At 46.8% G+C, this 15,513-nt stretch overlaps 1 long non-coding RNA gene across 1 annotated transcript in view; it reads left to right on the forward strand.

Annotated features, from left to right (window-relative positions):
* LOC113248527 (uncharacterized) overlaps positions 1-15,513 on the forward strand; it is a 50,489-nt gene that overhangs the window by 21,988 nt on the left and 12,988 nt on the right. The window contains exons 3-8 of the long non-coding RNA XR_008960486.1: positions 4,592-4,721; positions 4,967-5,064; positions 8,678-9,548; positions 10,190-10,340; positions 10,986-11,118; positions 11,709-11,817. This is a non-coding gene — a long non-coding RNA (uncharacterized LOC113248527). The remainder of the gene's footprint in view (positions 1-4,591; positions 4,722-4,966; positions 5,065-8,677; positions 9,549-10,189; positions 10,341-10,985; positions 11,119-11,708; positions 11,818-15,513) is intronic.

The following is a 15,513-nucleotide window of genomic DNA, read 5'->3' on the forward strand; positions in this document are numbered from 1 at the left end:
TGTAGTCGGTTCAGTAGCCCACTCCTGGTTTCACGTCAGGTCATGATCTCAGGGTCATGAGATGGAGCCCTGCTTAGGTCTGGGTGCTCAGTGCTGTGTCAGCTTGAGATTCTCTCTCCCTCTTCCTGCCCCTCCCTCCCTCTCTCTCTTCTCTCTAAAATAAGCAAGTAAATATGTTTTTTAAAAATAAGAATTTATTCACATATTTACATTTAAAATTAAAGAACTGATTGCACTCTTATTTATCTGTATGTAAATATTTGGACAATTGTGAGGACAAAATCTTAAGTGTTTTGTAAAACGTGTGGGTCGTTCACAAATGAGACTAAGGTAGCTGGGGACTTGTAGGCAGTTATTTGTCCACTGTCCTAAATAGGAAATGATAAAAGAGACAGATGAGGACTCTTCTGGCATTGTCCTTGATCCTCATCCTCCCCAAGGATGATGGCCATCTCTGGACAGGTCAGTGGCAGGGACTCACTCAGAGTGTGGGGCATCTGTTCCCCAGAGACATCAGCCAGGGAAACACTTTTGGTTCTCTGGACCAGCCCAGCCACAGCCAAGTGTCACAGCCCCCTCTCGTGGGCTCATAAGGGTCTCACTGTCACCAGGCAGGTCCTTGTATTTGGGAAGCCACTGTGAGAGTTTGCAATTGCCTTCATCTCCTACCTCCTAGAGGCAAAGTGCAGGTCTCTGGTATCATGCGAAGTCATGTGAAGTGGTCGTGAGAAAGTGTCCTTTGGCTTCAGAAAAATATGGGTGGGGCTGCTGGGTGGCTCAGCCAGTTAAGCGTCTTCCTTTGGCTCACATCATGATCCCAGGGTTCTGGAATCGAGCTTCGCATCGGGCTCCTTGCTCACCGTGGAAAGGAGGCAAGGAAATAGTCTAGAACCCACAGAGAAGGGGTGACTGGGTGGCTCAGTCGTTAAGTGTCTGCCTTCAGCTCAGGGTGTGATCCCGGCATTCTGGGATCGAGCCCCACATTAGGCTCCTCCGCTGGGAGCCTGCTTCTTCCTCTCCCACTCCCCCTGCTTGTGTTCCCTCTCTCGCTGGCTGTCTCTATCTCTGTGAAATAAATAAATAAAATCTTAAGAAAAAAAAAAAGAACCCACAGAGAAGGTGAATAAAGGGGAGTGAAATGGAACTCAGTCTGTGTGTCGCTTTAGGAATTAGAAGTTAGTTTCTTCTCTGTTGTGATTGTTCTTTTTTTTTTTTTTTATGTTAGTCACCATACAGTACATCCCTGGTTTTTGATGTAAAGTTCCATGATTCATTACTTGCGTATAACACCCAGTGCACCATGCAATACGTGCCCTCCTTACTACGCATCACCAGTCTATCCCATTCCCCCACCCCTCTCCCCTCTGAAGCCCTCAGTTTGTTTCCCAGAGTCCATCGTCTCTCATGGTTCATTCCCCCTTCTGTTTACCCCCCCTTTCTTCTTCCCTTTCTTCTCCTACCAATCTTCCTACTTCTTATGTTCCATAGATGAGTGAAACCATATGATAGTTGTCTTTCTCTGCTTGACTTATTTCGCTTAGCATAATCTCCTCCAGTCCCATCCATGTTGCTGCAAATGTTGAGAAATCGTTCTTTTTGATGGCTGAGTAATATTCCATTGTATATATGGACCACATCTTCTTAATCCAGTCATCTGTTGAAGGGTATCTCGGCTCCTTCCATGATTTAGCTATTGTGGACAATGCTGCTATTCTTCCGATGTGTTTATTCTTCCGATCCATGAGCATGGAATATTTTTCCATCTTTTTTGTCTTCTTCAGTGTCTTTCAAGAGTGATTTATAGTTTCTAGAATATAGGTCCTTTACGTCTCTGGTTAAGTTAATTCCAAGGTAACGTATGGTTTTTGGTGCTATTGTAAATGGGATGGATTCCCTAATTTCTCTTTCTTCACTCTCATTGTTCGTGTATAGAAATGCAACTGATTTCTGAGCATTGATTTTGTATCCTGCCACATTACTGAGTTGCTCTATAACTTCTAGTAGTTTGGGAGTGGCTTCTTTTGGGTTTTCCATATAGAGTAGCATGTCATCTGCGAAGAGAGACATTTTGACTTCTTCTTTGCCGATTTGAATACCTTTGATCCCTTTTTGTCTTCTGATTGCTGTTGCAAGGACTTCTAGTACTATGTTGAATAATAGTGGCGAGAGTGGGCATCCTTGTCGTGTTCCTGATCTTAAGGGAAAGGCTTTCAGCTTTTCCCCATTGAGAATGATATTCACTGTAGGCTTTTCATAGATGGTTTTTATGCTCACGGATTGGAAGAATATACATAGTTAAAATGTCTATGCTATCCAGAGCAATCTACACTTTCAACGCCATCCCGATCAAAATACCAATGACATTTTTCAAAGAACTGGAACAAACAGCCCTTAAATTTGTGTGGAACCAGAAAAGGCCCCGAATCTCCAAGGAACTGTTGAAAATGAAAAACAAAGCTGGGGGCATCACGTTGCCAGATTTCGAGCTGTACTACAAAGCTGTAATCACAAAGACAGCATGGTACTGGCACAAAAACAGATACATAGACCAATGCAACAGAATAGAGATGCAGAAATGGACCCTCGGCTCTTTGGGTGACTAATCTTTGACAAAACAGGAAAAAACATCCAGTGGAAAAAATGGTGCTGGGAAAATTGGACAGCTGCATGCAAAAGAATGAAACTTGACCACTCTCTCACACCATACACAAAGATAAACTCCAAATGGATGAAAGACCTCGATATGAGACAGGAATCCACCAAAATCCTAGAGGAGAACATAGGCAGCAACCTCTACGACATCGGCCACAGGAACTTTTTTTCATGACACATCTCCAAAGGCAAGAGAAACAAAAGAAAAAATGAGCTTGTGGGACTTCATCAAGATAAAAAGCTTCTGCGCAGCCAAGGAAACAGTCAAAGAAACTAAGAGGCAGCCCACGGAATGGGAGAAGATATTTGCAAATGACACTATAGATAAAAGATTGGTATCCAAGATCTACAAAGAACTTCTCAAACTCAATACACAAGAAACAAATAAACAAATCATAAAATGGGCAGAAGATATGAACAGACACTTTTCCATGAAGACATACAAATGGCTAACAGACACATGAAAAAATGTTCAAAATCATTAGCCATCAGGGAAATTCAAATCAAAACCACACTGAGATACCACCTTACGCCAGTTAGAATGGCACAAATTGACAAGGCAGGAAACAACAAATGTTGGAGAGGATGTGGAGATAGGAGATCCCTCTTACATTGTTGGGGGAAATGTAAATTGGTACAGCCACTCTGGAAAACAGTGTGGAGGTCCCTTAAAAAGTTAAAAATTGAGCTACCCTATGATCCAGCAATTGCACTACTGGGTGTTTACCCCAAAGATACAGACGTAGTGAAGAGAAGGGCCATATGCACCCCAATGTTCATAGCAGCAATGTCCACAATAGCTAAATCGTGGAAGAAGCCGAGATACCCTTCAACAGATGACTGGATTAAGAAGATGTGGTCCATATATACAATGGAATATTACTCAGCCATCAAAAAGAACGATTTCTCAACATTTGCAGCAACATGGATGGGACTGGAGGAGATTATGCTAAGCGAAATAAGTCAAGCAGAGAAAGACAATTATATGATTGCTCTCATCTATGGAACATAAGAAGTAGGAAGATTGGTAGGAGAAGAAAGGGAAGAAGAAAGGGGCGGTAATCAGAAGGGGGAATGAAGCATGAGAGACGATGGGCTCTGAGAAACAAACTGAGGGCTTCAGAGGGGAGGGGGGTGGGGGAATGGGATAGACTGGTGATGGGTAGTAAGGAGGGCACGTATTGCATGGTGCACTGGGTGTTATATGCAAGTAATGAATCATGGAACTTTACATCAAAAACCAGAGATGTACTGTATGGTGACTAACATAATATAATAAAAAATATTATTATAAAAAAACAAAATATCTCAGACTTGGTGGCTTATAAACAATAGAAATCTATTTCTCACAGTTCTGGAGGGTGCGTGTCCGAGATCAGGGTGTCTCTGGCAGCAGACTGCCTGTTTTATTGTCACTTGGAGGGAAGGCGCTGGGGTCTCTTTTACAAGGAGACCTCACCCTCATGACCCAATCACCTGTTCTAACACCATCCCATTTCTCACGAGGATTCCAACACATGAATTGGGGGGGGACACAGACATTCACACCATTGTCCTGATATCCACTGACTTGTGTACATTTACCTTCTCGTTTGCTTTTTGTCCTCTTTCCCTTTTCCTGCCAAGGGACAGGAGTGGTGGGCTGCATTTCAGTTGGAATTTCCAAATGATGACACTAGATATGCAGAGCTCTAAATTTCAGAGATTCCCCAGACCTTTCCTGAGTGGGTGAACTGGCCACAGCTAAACTGTGAGTGGGTGGCGGGGATGCCCGCGGCTTCCAGACCATTTGGGGTTGTGCGAACAAAGTAGAGAGACGGTCCTCAGGCCGCAGGAGGGAGATCCATGGCGGATTCCCCAGAGATGTGTCATCCGAGGTGAGCATAGAACCCTGGGTGTCTGGCTTTCTCACAGCTTTATTTTTTGCTTTCTCCTGTAGCATTTCAGCAGGACGTATCTTACAGAAGTGTCCCTTCGTCAGGGCTTTGGCCCTTCATAACCATGGCACGCCATAGTGCTTTTCACGGATTCTGCTTCTTGGAGAAGAGAAGCACCGAGAACATCTGGCTGTAAGTGTGCGTGGGGCTGGAGCAGGTGCGTGTGGGGCCGGTGGCCTGGCCACCCTGGGCCCGATGCGAGGTCCTCTCTGCTCCGTGTTGACAGGTGGATGCACGTGGAGAAGTAGGTGTGTTAAAACGGCAACGTGATTTATGTTTGATTAGATTATTTACACCAAACCTGAATTGTTTAAAAATTAACTTTTCTTTTTGGAATGGAAGGAAACTCATCAACCGTTTTTTTTTCTTTTGTTCAGAAAGTCACGGTTGAATTGGCAGCACATTTCACTGGGATCCTCCATTCGATGAACTCTATAAATACATTAAGCTTTGATAAGATCATCAGAACACTCAGGTATTTCCTATGAACCCATCTGTTTCTGGGAGAGTTTTCCAATGGGACATTTCTAAGCCTTACCGTGACCTTTTCATGCTCCTTCGTCTGTTTCTATCTTCCTTATATCAGGGTCCATTTAGTTTATATGCATTTTTATTTAGAAATTACCCATTTCCTCTTGGCTTCCAGTGTTCTCTTATTTGATTTTTAGAATTTTTAAAAATGTTATTTGAAGTAAAATTGGCAACACAGGGCTTAAAGTCAGGACCCTCAGATCAAGACCTTAGCTGAGATCAAGAGTCGAACGCTTAACCTGTTGAGCCACCCAGATGCCCCGCTCTTGTTCAGCTTTGAATCTCTATTCTATTTTTTCCAGAATCATCACAGTTAATGAACCGAGATTGATAACTTAGTACTATCTGAAGGTCAGATTGTGTCCGGTTTCCCTCTGTTCTGCCTTTTCTGCTCCAGGGTCCCATGTGGGGCAGCACATGGCAGGTGGTCATCACGTTTCTTCAGGCTGTTCTTGGCTCTGACAGTTTCTGAGATGTGCCTTGTTTCAGTGACCTTGACAGTGTCCAGGAAAGGTCAGATGTTCTGTGGATCTAGCTCCACCTCTGTGCTGGGATGTGCCTTGTTTCAGTGACCTTGACAGTGTCCAGGAGGAAAGGTCAGATGTTCTGTGGATCTAGCTCCACCTCTGTGGTGGGTGCTGAGTGTCTACATCAAGCAGTTGGAATTCTTGTGCATTGTTTTCTACTCATTACAAAAAAAAAGTCTATGTGATAAGTTATTTTTACCACCGTGAACCCTGGGTATGGCTTTGGTTTTATTCCAGCAGTAGGCTGTGTAGTGGATCAGTTTAGTCCCGCTGTGGCTCTTCTGTGTCATCTCCTGTTTCCCTTGACATAATTCCAACTTGGTGGATTTCCATGATTGGTACTTACTCATTTTCTGATATTTCAGGATTATCCTGGCTCCTGCAGTCACTGTTTCAGCTCCTAGAGCCAGCCATCCCTTCCAAGGGCCCTTTTTATAGAGAATGGCATAAAAAACTGATATACCATGGGAATTACATCTGCTCAGATTGAAGAGGAAAATGGACCCGAGCAGGCTCAGGCCAGGAGGCCCCGGAAGACAGAAAGTTACTAACAAGAAGCTAGAGATAACCAGAAACCCTGCTGGGAGCAAGTGATCAGCAGCCCTTTCTGCCTCTGTAAAAGGGCTTCCAGCCACAGGCTCTCTGTGCTACTGTTCCCGCCTGAAGCAGCCCCCCCCCCCCCGTTTCAACCCACCTACCAGCAGTCAGCATAGCCCTTGGAGCCTGACTGCCTGCACTTCCCTATAAGAGCCCTATAACCCCATTGCCCGGGGCCCAGAATTTGGAGCACGAGCTCATGTGGGTCCGCCGGCGCAAAATAAATCCGAGTTCTCCTACTTCTCCGAGTGTCACTTGGTCTCTTGCCGGCCTGATTCTTATTTTTCTGCAACAAAATGTTGGGGTCCAGGAGCAAACAGAATTCTTGAGATGTCTTTGGTGCAAAAGAGATGGTTTTAGGGGCGCCTGGGTGGCACAGTCATTAAGCGTCTGCCTTCGGATCAGGGCGTGATCCCGGTGTTCTGGGATGGAGCCCCACATCAGGCTCCTCTGCTGGAAGCCTGCTTCTTCGTCTCCCACCCCCCCACCCCCCGCTTGTGTTCCCTCTCTCACTGGCTGTCTCTATCTCTCTCTGTCAAATAAATAAATAAAATCTTTAAAAAAAAAGGTGGTTTTATTAAAGCACAGGAACAGAACTCTTGGGCAGAAAGAGCTGCATTGAGATTGTGAGGAGTGACTGATTCTGTGCTTTCAAGTCGGGATGGGGTTAGGGATAGTGGAAGTCTCTTAGGAATTTGGAGGCAAGGTTTGCAGGACCTTGAGGGGTCATTTACTACTGTCTAGTGAAACCTTAAGTCATGAGACCCTTCAGATGTGTATCAGTGGGCCATATGTTCAGAGGATGATTGCTAACATGTATCTTGGGGATTGGCAGAGGTAAAGGAAGTTTCTAAGGGGATTTTTATATGTAGAAGAAGACTTGCAGGATCCTGGTGGTCGGGCTCATGTCAAGCCAAGGTTGCCTTTTGCCCTTAGCAAGGTATCAATATTGAGGCAGCTGAGTTCCTGGAGGAAGATCACCCCACTTGTTTTAACTACCTGTCAGTGGGCTGTGATGAGGGAACAGAAGTCTGGCTGCACACAAGGCACAAGTTGGGAGTTCTTTCTTGGTCGTCGGCCCCGGACTCCACCCCACTGAACCTCACCTGTATTCCACAACCTCATCATATGGTGCCCGAACGTTGGGCTTTGAGTCTTTTCATCTGGACTCTGAGCTTTGGTGCAAAATTGGTGAGAACTTCCTTTCCTCTCCTTTCAGGGACTCTTCAAGAAGTACGGTCTTATTGGAACCCTTTCATGTCGATAGGTCAGGCTGCAATCCTCCAGCCCGTGGCTACTCTATGGGGAGGAAAAGGCCTGCCTTTTGGCTGTAAGGGAGTCCCCTGGCTGGGATGGTAATAAGACCCAGAAACTTGATGCCCTCTCTTTACTGCTGTTCTTATACAAAGTCGTCTGTCATGGGCACGGGACAGCCACCTAACTGACTAGCACGGCTGCCAATCTTAAGACTCCGTGTGAGGTTTCCTCCTGATGGGTCTAATGGGATCGCCTCCACATCCCTGGTCTAGCCGCTTCTGGCCACGGGACCTCCACTCGGAGCCAGCAGAAACCAGCACCCAAATGGCATGTACATCCCATGGTGGGGGGGGGGTGCGGGGTGTCAGTTCCTGCTTTGTCCTCAGCTTGCCTTCTGCTCCCTCATCATTTGGTGCAAAAAGGTGGTTTATTAAAGCAGGGGGACAGGACCCATGGGCAGACAGAGCTGCCCTGTGGTCATGAGGAGTGGCCCATTATATACCCTCAAGTTGGGAGGGGTTAGGAGAGCGTAAGACTCTAAGCAATTCTGGAAGCAAGGCTTCCAGGACCTTGAGAGGGCTAGCTGTTGTTGGGAAAAGGTCATTTATTACCATCTAATAAAACCTGAGTCATGAGACCCTTCAGATGTGTATCACTGGGCCATAAGCTTGGGGGATGATTGCCAACACGTACTTTGGGGGGGGGTCCAGCTGTCCCTTCTGGTGTCCCTGAGTTAAGGGGGTCAACATAGCCATATGGAGATGGGAAGCTCCCCACTCCTAGTGATGATGGTGCTATTGTCCCCACCAGTCTAACAACACGATTTCTGAGAGAAATACGACACAATAGCAGCTTCTTGACCTTCCTTAAGGTTTGAAAATCATCCTGTGAGTCATCTTTTAGAAAAACGGTTTCAACATGTGTTTTTTTCTCTGGCAAAGAAATAGACCCCATGGTAATTATGGCTTCCTGAGCCCCTGCTCTTGGGAGACACCATCCTGGCTCTGTGTAGCATTCTCCCTCTTAAACTTCTAAATGAGGGTGTAGATAGAATGAGTCCCATTTTCTAGATAGTTAGACAAGGGCTCAGAGACGATATGAAGGACAGAGGATTTTAGTGTAGAAACCTAAGTGGGATTTCCAAACTGACTCCAGATCCCTTGTTCTTCCTTACAGGGTACCATTTCCCTCTTACCTCTGGTCTTCTCGATCTGGAAACCTAGGAAGTATCAGGATTTTCTTGTCATGTAGCCAACTGGAACGAATTCGGCTGCTCTTTTCACCTCTGCCCTTCATGATCATGAAGATAATTATCTCAGTGGAGACCTTTGACTAAGACACTTAAGATCCCGGGGCGCCTGGGTGGCACAGCGGTTAAGCGTCTGCCTTCGGCTCAGGGCGTGGTCCCGGCGTTATGGGATCGAGCCCCACATCAAGCTCTTCTACTATGAGCCTGCTTCTTCCTCTCCCACTCCCCCTGCTTGTGTTCCCTCTCTCACTGGCTGTTTCTATCTCTGTCAAATAAATAAATAAAATCTTAAAAAAAAAAAAGACACTTAAGATCCCTAGGAATAGAGATACTGTAATATTTTTCTGATATTAAAGTGACTGAAAGAACTATCCTTTTTTAATTGATGGAGGCTCTGGTCTGTTCAGAGTGTGATGTAGGGTCGGAAATAGTATTTAAAAACACTCAGCCTCTTCTACGGAGTGAGACGATGCTTCTAAAGATGGCTAAAATATTCCCTTACCTCCGATTATTTACTTCCCAACCATCGTAGTGTTTCTGTGTTAGGATTATAATTTCCATGAGGCAAAATTTGCAGAGAAAGAACTTAGTGCATCCAGGGGCACTTTCGTGTTGTGACAGTGAGCTATTCTGTTGTGTGCTGTAGTCCAAGGGAATGGTGCCAGACATCTCTAAGATGTCTAGCAGTTCTAAAATTCTGACTGTAAATGATCTCTATGCTTCAGAGATTTGGGCAGGACAAGGGGAGGAGTCCAGAGACCGTGAACGCCTCTGTTACCTGTGTTGACCATGGAGCAGGTAACCTTCTGTAGGGGTCCTTTGGATATCTCTGTACTATGTGAAAGGTGCTTTCGTCTCAAGTTCCTCCATTTGGTAGTGATGATAAGGAAAAGAGTAATTTTTATGTCATACCATCTGTGGGCCCTGATCTTGGCCTCCCATGGAAGCTCTCCTTTAACATTTTACCCAGCTCAAAATGACTGGGCAAAACCTCAAAGCATGGGCCCTATTTCTGCCCCCAGCACATATTGTCCATCTGCTTTGAAAAGAAAAAGAGAACCAAAACATGCCTTTGCCAACATCAAGGTAAGAACGCAAAAGAACCTCTGTGGCTCCCGTAAGATTAAAGTCATACTGACTTGTACATACTGAAAACATAAGAAAAAGTCTGTCACTTTCTGGAATCTTCTTCCTCCTCGTGATGTGTAACTCTGTACGTAAAACAAAGCAGAACAAATATGTAACCCTGCCCCAAATGTTCCTTCCCCGGAGCACTCCCTTCTTTGTGAAGATTGTGTCTCCCAGGCAGCTGTCCTGACTTGGGTTTGAATAAAACTCTCTTCCTTTCTCTCTAAAATGTTTATTTAGTTCATTTAGTGTCGACAATAACAATACGCTTTCTTTTTAAGTGAAAAATAAATGTTCCTGGTTCACAACAGCAACAGCACAGAAGGGCGGCTGTTCTCCATCCTGGACGCTTCCCTGCAGAACCAAGCATGTGTATATAGATTCCAGCACAAATGGGCTCATCCTAGAAGGATGCGTTGAAGGTCTGAGAAGTACTGTCCACTCCATGGGTGAGACCAGAAGGTGAAGCTCTTCCCAATTAGAGCATTACTTTTGGGGTCTTAAAGTTGCTTTGGAAATGCATGAAATCATTGCATTTCCTAAAGCCCAAGCCTTGGAGGGTCTGAGAGCAGCTGACCTTGCCAGGAACCAGGCACACGCCAGCAGGGAGGGCTGGTGCAGAAAGGGAAGGGGCAGGGCTCTGAGGGTGGTCTGCAGCTAGAGGGTTCCCCGGAAGGGGCCAGGTGTGTGTGTGGGGCCCGGCCCACGACCCCACCCATGCCTGCGCTGGGTGTTGGGGCAGGGAGGCGCCTCCTGGACCCCCTGCACTGGCAGGGTTGCGGGTTGTGAGGGCGGTTGCTGGGCATCCAAGGGGCTGGGGCACCACCCTCCCCGACCAATCACTGTGTGGGGGTGGAGCTACGTCTCTGTGGGCGGTCCCGGAGTTGCAGCAGGTTGCAGACCTGGGGCAGAAGAAGGGGCGCTGGGAGAGAGAGAGTTGCTTTGTGAAGTTCCCCGCTGGTGAGTGAGTACCGTGCACCGGGGTGGGGGTCCGGGGGCAGGGGTCCGGGGGTAGAGTGCACCCCGGGTGGGAGGCGGGGTTCTGGAAGGGCGCGTGGAGAGAGTTCATTGTGGGGGCTCAGGTGAGTTTTCTTTTTCCCTTGAAAGTCTCTTCTGCCCGATGTCCGTCAACTGGCCTTATTCCCCAGACCCGTGAACTCCAGGGCGCCCGCTCACCTGAGCTTTTGTGGGATGGGTTGCAGAATTTCAGGGTTTCCCATGTTCCCCGGGAAGAGTGCGGGTAAGGACCTCACACAGTCCCCACCTTCAGTGGGGTGTCCCCCAGTTCTCTGACACAGTGCAGGTGATGCACCTTGAGCAGTACCCCGAGTTCAGCAGGGCGTTCCCTGTTCCCCCAGGCACAGGTGTGGCAGTAGCAAGCCCCAGAGCCGTCCCCCAACTTCAGCATTATGCCCCGTGTGTCCCCAGGTTAGTGGTAATTGACTGTTAGAATCGTGCTGGAAGGTCCTCCAGGTTCCTGTTCCCCCAGGCACAGGTGTGGTGGTAACAAGACCCAGAGCCGTCCCCCAACTTCAGCATTATGACCCGTGTGCCCCCAGGTTAGTGGTAATTGGCTGTTAGAATCGTGCTGGAAAATCCTCCAGGTGGGGGCCTGGAGGCGGGCGTAAACCAGACCCCACTCTAGTTGAATTTGGAATAGATGAATTGAGGGCTTCTTTAGAAGAGTAAGTCCGCTTTCAGAAAAGGCAAGGTCATTGTCTATTTAGAATGAAGATAATTACTGCTAAAAAACAAGTATGTGTTGCCCCTTCGCCCAGAACCCGAAGCAGGTGTGCAGACTATAGGTCAGAGGTGCCTTCTTCTCCCCAGCTGACAGCACTTCTCTGCTCTGGCTCCACGAGACCCGAGGTTTTGAACGTCAGCATCTGAGTCAGTGAGGCAGCTTGTCACAGGACGCCAGTGTTCAGAGAAAGCACAGGTACGTTTGGCGAAATGTCCTATGTCAGGACTGGAGGTAAAACCTCTCATTATCCCAAAACCTCCTGGGCTTTTCTCTTTTCTCTAGTTGAGCCTCAAAGTAAAAGTTAAGTAGCTGTCAGCATTCTGGGTTTGGTGCAAGAATTACTTAGTTTCCCTGCGGGTAGAACTTTGCAGGGGATCACAATGTCTCTGTCCATTTATTGCTTACAAATGTATTTTGACCATCTGTTTCCTAGGAACCCTCTTTTATTAGAAAGGGAAGGTGAGATTCACTCTGTGCCTGTTTGTAACATCTAATTTGTTCCTTCATCTAACAGTGTTTATTCAATTGGGCCTAAGATATGGTTGAGTGGCCAGCATCTAGAGTTAGGTGGCTTTTTTCATCTGATACAGACTTGGATGATGTCATTTGACAAAGGTGATGTTTCATCATTGATTAGTTTTTTCATCAGAAGAGTTAAAATTAGGGTGGAGGGAAAATTCAAAATTATTCAAAGCGGCCTTTTCCTGTTTAAAAGTTGAGCTTGACTTTCTAGTTTTACTAAATGTATTATCTCGATATTTTGAGGTGCCATATTCTCTCTGTAGTTTCTTTGGTGGTGGAGTCAGAAGGAGAGTCTGGGAATTCTTTTGGATAGTGGCATGCTGGTGGCTTCAAGGGGCTTGGCGTCAGGAGCCTTGGGGTGCATTCTGCAACTGCTTGCCTGACCCTGGCTGCATCTCCCAGAGGTTTTGTTTCCTCTTATGAAATTTCCGGCAGATAATGTTCTGCTTAAAGGGGAACCTGCCATCCTGTTGGTGGGAATGCAAAGTGGTGCAGCCAGTCTGGGAAACAGTGTGGGTGTTCCTCAAAAAGTTAAACATTGAACAACCACATGATCCAGCAATTGCTCTCCTAGGTATTTACCCAAAGGATACAGAAATGCAGATTCGAAGGGGTCCATGCACCATGATGTTTATGGCAGTAATGTCCACCGTAGCCAAACTATGGAGAGAACCCCAAAGTCCATGCACTGATGAATGGATAAAGCAGATGTGGGGTACATATATATAATGGAATATGCCCCAGCTTCCAAAAGAATGAAATCTTACCATTTGCAAGGATGTGCATGGATCTAGAGTGTATTAAGCTAGGCAAAATCAGTGAGGAAAGACACATATCCTATGCTCTCATGCTTTTGGAATTTCAGAAAGAAAACAGATGAATAGAGTGGAGGGGTGATGAGAGAGGCAAACAAGGAAATAGACTCAAACTTCGAGACAAACTGAGTGTTGCTGCAGGACAGGGGCATGGGGGGAAGAGTTAAATGGGTGAGGGGTATTAAGGAGGGCACTTGTGATGAGCACTGGGTATTGTATGCAGATGAGGAATCACTAAATCCTACCCCTGAAGTGAATATTCCTTGGCATGTGAACTAAATGGAATTTAAGAGAAGAAAGGAAAAAGTGTTCTGCTTCATGAAGAGTGAGGTAAAAATGTAGTGATTTTGGCTGTACTATTCTGTAGATGATAGTTGTAAAACACCCTGTTGTAGGATACGCTCGTTTCTTATCGCAGAAGGAGTCCTCGGAACGCTGCAATGAAAGATCCAGATCTCAGAGCACGTTCATGTTCCACTGATATGTACCAGTTTGCACAGGTAGGAAGGAAGGTGGAGAGAAAGGCAACAGAAGGGGAAAGTAGGTGTGAACCTTTCATTAGTTAGCTTTGTAGCTTTCTCATGAAAGCCTTGAGCCAGTGTGATTTTGGAAGAAGAGGAGGAATCCTGGAGCTTTGCAGGAGATGGGGGAGTTCCAGGTCTGGGTAAAGCTGACAGGGGTCCCGGAGGAGAGCTGAATGCATTCTGCAGCACAGTGTGGGCAGGGTGGGCTCCAGGGGTGGCTGTGGGTCTCCTGTGTGAGAGTTGTGACAGGTGAGGGCTGTGTGCAAGTTCCTGGCTGAGGACAAGTGAGGCACAGGTGGAGAGCTGGCAGAGAACCTTCTTCTGGGCCACCAGCCTCACCCAACACACACAGCCTCATCTTCTGTCCCTGTCACTCCAATTCAGACTTCTCAGAAGGTGAGTGAGAACACATCAAGAGCATTCTAGACAGAAGGGAAAGCATGTGCAAAGGCCCTGGGGCAGGAGAATTCCAGGTATGTCCAGGAGCAGCAAGAAGGCCCTGTGGCCACAGGAGACAGCTTAGGACATGACCTCAGAGGGTGACAGCCATTACAGGGCTATAACCCCATGAGACCCTGTTTCACTGGGCCATCCTGGCTACAGTGTTGAGAACAGATGACAGGGGGTTGAGGATGGCAAGGTAGGTCAATGATGAAGCTTTTCCAGGAACTCAGCTAAGAGATGGGCTCCAGTGTGGACCAGACAGGTGGCCTTGAAAGGAGTGGTTAGACCTATTCTGGGTACATTTTGAAGATGGAGCTCACAGGATTTGCCGATGGGTTAGATATTAGGAACGGGAGAAAGGAGGAATTGGGGTAACTCCCAGCTGTTGTGGGTTGTCCTGATCGAGGGGAAGGAGAGGGTTTCTGGGGTAAGGAGGTAGTCCGTGTTCCGCATGCTGAGGAAGGTGCCTTTCCCAGTGGATCTGCTGAGGTTTGTGTCCGGGAGAACCTTTCCCATGTCCTCCCTCAGCAACATTCAAGTGCAAGTATCCCCCACTTTTTAAACGTTCACGGTAAGACACTTGGCTTTCTTGAAAGATCTACATTATTACCCGGCTTCAGTAAGAGGAAGAGACCTGAAGAGGATTTCCCTCTTATGAAAAAAGGTGAACAGTGAGAATCGCGTTCAGCATCTGTTTTGGGGAGAAGCACGACAGAGGCGGCGTGCACCCCAACCAGCTCCTTCTGCTGGGAACCGCTCTCCGCGTCCAGCCTCCGGCACTTTGAATTGTGTCTGTGAGCCTCTGCTGTGCTTTATCTTCATTTATGCTGGGCCTCCGTTAGAAACTTGTGTCCTGAGGCCTAAGAAAAGCCAAAGAGAAGGAATTTTGGAGTCTGAGCACACTGTCCAATTTTTCCGTGTAAATGAATGGTCATTCCTTCTTTACACCATTTCTGCTGTGCAAGGTTTCTCAGAAGCCCTGTACTTTCAAAGAGCAGGGAAACCTATACCCCATGCTGCGGGGTTAGTTTTAGTCTCCATGCTGGACAGAACATTTCATGACTGTCGGATTTTCTCACTCAAACATTGAGACTTGGACCACCGTCACCCGTTTCTACCACCCCATCCCCGAATCTGGCACCTACCAATCTGCTCTCAGTATCTATGCGTTCAGTATTTGTTTATTCCACGTGGAATGTACATGAGAGCATCTGGTATTTGTCTTTCTGTGTCTGAGTTACTTGGCATAAGGCCCCCAAGGTCTGTGTTTCCATGTCTGGTTATTGTGAATAATGCTGCAGTGAACATGGGAGTGCATCTGTCTTTTTGAGGCAGTATTTTTGTGTTCTCCAAATCAATACTCAATAGAGCCATTACTGGGTCATGTGGTAGTTGTATTTATTTTTTCAGGAACCTCCATACCGTTTGTCACAGTGGCTGCACCCATTTCCATTCCCAGCAACAGTGCACAGGGTCCCCTCGTCTGCACACCCTTGACCCCACCTGGTGTCTGTCTCTGGGACCTTTGCTGTTCCAACAGTTGTGAGGGAAGAGCCAATTGTGGGGTTGACTGATGTCTCCCTGAC

This window comes from Ursus arctos, unplaced genomic scaffold (assembly GCF_023065955.2).
Source record: "Ursus arctos isolate Adak ecotype North America unplaced genomic scaffold, UrsArc2.0 scaffold_2, whole genome shotgun sequence".
Lineage (NCBI taxonomy): Eukaryota > Metazoa > Chordata > Mammalia > Carnivora > Ursidae > Ursus > Ursus arctos.